The 5,425-nt window shown below is 46.3% G+C and overlaps 1 pseudogene; it reads left to right on the top strand.

Annotated features, from left to right (window-relative positions):
• The first annotated feature begins 259 nt into the window (after positions 1–259).
• LOC139178916 (small ribosomal subunit protein uS2-like) lies at positions 260–2,431 on the top strand (annotated as a pseudogene).
• Positions 2,432–5,425: the final 2,994 nt, after the last annotated feature.

Raw genomic sequence — 5,425 nt, 5'->3', positions numbered from 1 at the left:
GTGGGGATGGGGTGGGAATCCAGCAATGTGCTAGTTTACCAGCAACATCCTATCAGATGCTATAGTTCAGCTGGAAATACTTCAGGCTACAAATCCATTAGATTTGTAGAAATTCCTAATGTATTAGAAATTGATACATTTTCCTGCAATGGAATAAATTAGGCTAAGGTTATGCATTACATTGTTTTTTGTGATGTCAAGATGTCATTTTATATTAGTGTTTATTACAATGTGGACCAGTAAAGCGTATTATAGTACATCATCTATTCAGTGGACTGATTTGTGGAAAATAGTGTCCCAAGAGAGAATATTCCCCAAGATATTGTCAGCTGAATATAAGCAAGATACCATAGAACATTGTGCACAGTATGCGACCATGTATGGTTTTAAATGTGGTTGTGCTCAGTCACTCAGTCATGTCCCACACTTTGTGACATTATGGACTGTAGCCCATTGGGCTCCTCTGCCCATGGCGATTCTCCAGGCAGGGATACTAGAGTGGGTTGCCATTTCCTGCTCCAGACAATCTTCCAGACCCAGGGATTGAATCTGAGTCCCTTATGTCTCCTGCATAGGGAGGTGGGTTCTTTACCACCAGCACCACATGTGGAGTGAAGAAGAAATAGATATTCATAGTTGCTTGTGTATCCATAGAATGACATTCTGGGCCTTCTCTCTTGATCCAGGGGCTAAGACTCTGCATTCTCATTGTAGGGGCCTGAGTTCAATCCCTTGTCAGGAAACTAGAACCCACATGCCACAGCTAAGAGTTCCCATGGAAAAGGTCCCCCAGGCACAGCCAAATATATACTTAGGAAAAAAAAAAATACACCTCCAGAAGCTATTCCTGAGAAACAAAACACGCGGCTGACTGTGGAAGCAGCAGGGCCTTGACAAGAAGGGAGAGGGTAGGAAGAACAATGGAATATGAAGTATTTTTAGGTTCTTGAACCTTGTACATGTATTACAAGTTTCTCAGAAAAGCCAAGACATTACAAAAAATTTTAAACCTCTAAAGAATAAAACTCACAGCTTTATTTCTACAAACTTAATGAAAGTCAAGTTTGTTTTATCAGAAAGATTATCTGGCTTCTCTAACATATCTTCTGATGCTTTTCCCATGCCACCCAGACAGTGGTCCATACAGCACTGTCTGGATTCTTGTCATAACTTGAAGTGAATCTTTTACACTATCCTGGGTTGCTGTCCGGCAAATGAAGGACGACGTCATCACCTTCCTTGCAGCAGGGGCCCTCTTAGGTAGCACCGACCTTTACTTCCCAATGGAGCAGTGTATCTACAGAAGGAAAAGTGACGGCGTCTACATTAGGAATCTGAAGAGAACCTGGGAGAAGCTTCTGTAGGCAGCTCATGCTATCGTTGCCATTGAAAACCCAGCTGCTGTCCCTGCGGCGTCCTCCAGGAACCTTCGCCAGTGAGCTGAGCTGCAGTTTGCTGCCACTGCTTCTCTGGTCCTCCACTTCGCTCCTGGACCCTCCACTAACCAGACCCAGGCAGCTTCCAGGAGCCAAGACTCCTGGTGGTTACGAGCCCAGGGCTGACCGCCGGCCTCTCCCAGAGGCATGTATGTGAACTTCTTACTGTCGGTCTGTGTGACACGGACTCTCCTCTGCACTCTGGAGACCACCCATTCCCGGCAACCAGGGAGCTCAGTCGGTGGGTCTGACTTGACGGATGCTCACCTGGGAAGTTCTGCCCAGCGCACCGTTTCCTGTGAACACTCTTGGGAGGTCGCGCCTGATCTCTACGTCTGCAGATTCTGAAGAGATTAAAAGGGAAGAGCAGGTGGCAGCTGAGCAAGCTCTGACCAAGGAGGACTTCACCGTGAATGGGTCACTTCAGCAGCTGAGTGCAACGCTACTGAATCTGAGGTGCTGGCCTAGTCCACAGGCAGGCAGGTGAGCTTGCTGCCCACTCCACAGTTCCCCCTGAAGGCTGGCCTGCAGCGCCCACTGCTCAGGCCACTGGACGGGTAGGCACAGCACTGCGTGGGCTTCAGCTGTTCTTTCACAGGCTCTTTTCTTGGGTGGGGGCTGTGCTGGGTCCTTGCTGCTGCACAGGTTTGCTCTGGTTGTGGCGAGCGGGGCGCACTCTGGTTGTGGTGCCTGGCCTTCTCATTGCAGCAGCTTCTCTTGTTATGGAGCGTGGGCCCCAGGGCCCCCAGGCTTCAGTGGTGGCAGAGCGTGGGCTCAGGAGCTGTGGCCCCCAGGCTGTGGAGCACAGGCTTAGTGGTTGTGGTTCATGGCCTTAGTTCCTCTGAAGGCACATGGGATCTTCCTGGACCAGGGATTGAACTCATATCTCCTGCATTGGCAGGATTCTTTACCATGAGCCATTATGGAAACCCCACAAGCTCTTAAAATGGAAATTGGTTGACAGAAAATAAGCAGTTTCTAAATAAATAAATATGTCTACTCATGAGAATGTTCTGTGACTTTTGCTTTTTTCCTTTCACATAAGAGGAAAATTTCCTAATTCATTATTCATCATGTTCTTCCCTCAAACAACATTTGCAACTGCTAATTCTATTAGCTAAGCTTGATCCAATTTTTAAAATACTTTTCTCCCACTCTCCCCTATGCACTGTACATTCTTTATCAATTGAGATAATATTTTATCATTGTTCAGTCACTTAGTCATATCCAACTCTTTATGACCCCATGGACTGCAACACACCAGGCTACCCTGTCCTTCACCATCTCCCAGAGATTATATTTATATACTTCATATGGATAGGAGGATAATCATTTGACTTCATCCTTGAATTATTTCTCTGAATCTGACATATTAATATGCTAGTAAGATATAAGACACTTGACTGACTTCAGCATAATAAAAAATAATAGAATCAGGTGACCATATCTGAAGACTGATTATAAAAGCAGCAGCCATGTTGATGAGGAGCAGTGACACACGGGGGGACATTTTATGTGGTGAGAGAGGGGCGCTGGCCTCAGGGATTTAAAGGGCTGCTTGGAAACAGACGAACTCGGCTCAGTGGATGGACGTCCTGGGAGTCACTTCCCAGAGACACATAAGACAGAGTCCTGAGCATCCTGAGTGCCCACAAGGTGGTCTGAAGCGGTGGCCAGGGCACCCCTCTGAGTATCAGTGGAGATGGTAGCTGTATTGTGTGTCTGTACCAGTCTGTACAAGGTGACCCTGCATGCAGAAAAGCAAATTTGACTAAATGGCCTCAGCTCCAATAGTAAGATCTTTTCTTAAATCAATTTCTTTCTCCTCTCAGCTTCTCCATGTGAAAGGAGTTACTCTTCATGAGACCCATTCTCTTTTAATTCCCTTCTTCAAAGCCTCAAATTTTGTAGCTTTTTTTCAGTAAGTATCTTTCCATGTTTATTCCTCAGACACGATAATCAAGAGTAAAATTTTCTTATTGGACTTTAAAGATAAACAAATACTTTTAAAAATCGGACGTTCCAAAAGTTCTAAATTCATTCATGTTCTCACTTTAGTATCTTCAATCCTAAGCCTGTAATGAGCGTTTTTTTCCTGATTCAAACACAACTCTGGGGCGTGGGCGGGGGCGGGAATTGGTGGCGGGAATCCACAGACACCTGGAATTTTGAACTCTCGACTGTTAGATCTCCTTTTAACAGAAGTGTTAGCAGCCAGTGGAGCAAGGCTCATATAGTGCCAGATTATAGGGCTGACAGCGGGGAAAAGACTGTTGATGGTAGAAAAGATCTGCCTTCTGACAAGCAGGCGCTGCTCACGGTGAGGCAAATCGGAAGTGCCTGCAGACGCAGAGATTCTTGCGCAGGGAGCGGGATGCTTCAGCCACACCCGTTATCAGAGCAGCCGTCAGAAAGGGGTCGTTTCTTGACCTGACTCCTGCTTCCTGTTTCTTTAACTCCCTGTGCTTCGGGGCTGCTCTGCTGAGCTGGACTCCCCTTTGCTTTTCCTAGATCTCCTTGGGGCCTTCTCACAAGGCCCGGCAGCAGGCAGGAAGCAGCGGCGCCATTGGGCAGGTCTGCTCCTGAAACTCCTCTGGCAGCCGTGCGGCTGGGACACCGCGCTGAGCGTCCACCTTCCCTCTCATGGGACCAGAGGTCGGAATGTGATGGGACCAGAGGTCGGAATGGGGAAGATGGAAGGGCTGCCTTTGCTTTCTTTCACTCCCGGGCCAGGAGCTCTTAACCTGAGGGATTTGGAGAGCCCAGGGAGCCTGTGGCTTCCCTGAAGTGATGCATAAAATGCATCTGTGTACAAGCTTTTGTTCAGATAAGAGTAAATGCCCCGGATTCACCCCTTCAGAATATTTTATCTTTGTTCCTAGTCTGTACAGACCCTGTGCTTTGAAGCACAACACCGCTGCAGTGATTTCATCACACTTCCACTGCTGCCGGTCCCTAGGAAACCCAGCTTTCAGAATCAAGAGAAGCTGGTGGCTGACAAGGCTTAAAAACATCCTTTGAAGTACCTAGAATCAAGAGCACTTGACTGTACTGTACTCTACTGGAACATTTCAAGGTCTAGCAGTTTGCTTTTCGCTTGTGAGCAGCTAGGTCAAATTGTTTACAAACAAGAAAACCAAACTAAAGTCTATGTGTCTGACCAGGGTTACAGGACACAAACTACTTTAGGGCGGGTCCCAGGTCGGCCTGAGATTCTGTCATTACCAGGAATCAAAGTAGCAGAGAGCATTTGTGACACAGACCCTAAAAGCGTTTTATTACTGGATAATTTGGGTTGGGACGATTCCCTAGAGAAGAGAATGGCAACTCACTCCAGTATTCTTGCCTGGAGAATTCCATGGGCAGAGGAGCCTGGCGGGCTACAGTCTAAGGGATCCCAAAGAGTCGGACACGACTGAGTGACTTTCACTTTCTTTTTTCAGTTTGGATCTACAGAGAGGTAAAGTCTTTTCTGTGGATATTTGTAAATGCTTCCTGCAGATCCAGTTATATGGCTTTGTGTTCTTCTGGAATTGCTCCCATGACACTGATCTGGATTTCATACACTTATGTACCAAATTACTCTGTTTTCTGTGCAATGGTGGTAAAACAGTTAAAACGCAAGTCAACAAGCCAAAGCCCGTGAACTGTTTTTCAAACAGGCTCAAAGCGCCACCTACTGTCCAATTTGTAGAGGTGCCCGAGGAATGTAGTCTGAGCCTTATGGACTGACAGCCACAGGAACTAGGATATTAAGGTACGTTAGACTCACATCTGACTATACTTCCTACTTATATGCTATTTATAACGAGTTATGTAGTTATATTTATGCTCTCTCCTGAGCATTCTCAATCTTTGGTTACAGAAAGTAAGATATTGAAAATCTTATCTGTGGCAGATGTAAGAAACAGTATCAGGCTATCATATGCTTTCCACGGGTCCCAATTATCCCACACCAAAATGCCTTTAGAGTTCTGGAGCAAAAATGC

The sequence above is a fragment of the Bos indicus genome, chromosome 23 (assembly GCF_029378745.1).
Source record: "Bos indicus isolate NIAB-ARS_2022 breed Sahiwal x Tharparkar chromosome 23, NIAB-ARS_B.indTharparkar_mat_pri_1.0, whole genome shotgun sequence".
In the NCBI taxonomy this organism is placed as follows: domain Eukaryota; kingdom Metazoa; phylum Chordata; class Mammalia; order Artiodactyla; family Bovidae; genus Bos; species Bos indicus.
The sequence above is the reverse complement of the archived record's forward strand: the minus strand, read 5'-3'. Positions and strand labels throughout refer to the sequence as shown.